Below are 1,220 nucleotides of genomic sequence, written 5' to 3' on the forward strand. Positions count from 1 at the left end.
AGAAAGCGAGAGAAAGAGAGAGAGAGAGATGACAAGAAGCGAGCGAGCGAATCGTACGAAAGATTAAAAAAAAAAAACAAGAAAACAAACAATATATGACCCACACGCAACAAACAAACAAAACAAACGGGGAAATGTACACAAGCAAACGAGAGAGCCACAGCGACACCCAACCAGACAAGCAAGCAGACAAGGGTACGCCTGCACTAAGAAGAGTGGGTAAGGGAGCAAGCAGGTGCGTGTCTTATTCATACAGTGTCGTAATAACAAGCTATTAATATCAAAGAATTCGTAATGGTAATGATGATAGTAATAATGGTAATAGTAAAAAGAGCTGTAGTGATAATATTAATAACAATAGTAATAATGGTAATAGTAAAAAGAGCTGTAGTGATAATACCAATAACAATAGTAATAATGGTAATAGTAAAAAGAGCTGTAGTGATAATACTAATAACAAGAATAATGATAGTAAAATTAATAACAGCAATGATAGTGATAATAGTATTAACAATGATAATACTGATGATAACAGGAATAATGATGAATGTAAGAGTAGTAATAGTAACCAAAGGAATAAAAATCAGAATAACGGTAGAGGTGAGAAAGGAAAGCGAGATAAAGAGAAGATAAGAAGAAAAGGGGGAATGAAAATAAAGAAAGGGAATAAGAAAATGAAATAGAATAAATTATATATCATTATAGACTACTTCGAAAAGAGCAAAGACATTTAATCAAAAAGTAGAAAGATGACAGGGATAAAAGAATAACATTAAACATACAGATGCTCCGAACATGCGAAAGCGAGGAAGAGGGAAGAGAGACGAGAACATCGAATAAAGAAGGAGAGAAAGAGAAAGAGGGATAAGAAGATGGGAGAAGGGAGAAGGGCGAGGATAGGGAGAAGGAGAGGGTGTGCTCGCTAGGGCCCCCCTCACCCCCACCCCTCATCCCTCCTCCCCCTCCATGCGCCTCCCTTATCCACATCCTCTTAACTTCACTAACTGAAGTTTTCGGTTATCGTGTTATATTTTGTGATCAGGAAGTTTTCAGTAGGAAGCAGTAATTCTATTCAGCAAGTTTTCAATCTTTGTTTTGTCGCTGTCATTCATGTTCGCCCAGCGCCCTCCATTTGTTTATTTACACCTTCAGCCTTGTCTTTCTCTCTCTCTTTCTCTCTCTCTCTCTCTCTCTCTCTCTCTATATATATATATATATAT

This window comes from Penaeus vannamei, chromosome 7 (assembly GCF_042767895.1).
Source record: "Penaeus vannamei isolate JL-2024 chromosome 7, ASM4276789v1, whole genome shotgun sequence".
In the NCBI taxonomy this organism is placed as follows: domain Eukaryota; kingdom Metazoa; phylum Arthropoda; class Malacostraca; order Decapoda; family Penaeidae; genus Penaeus; species Penaeus vannamei.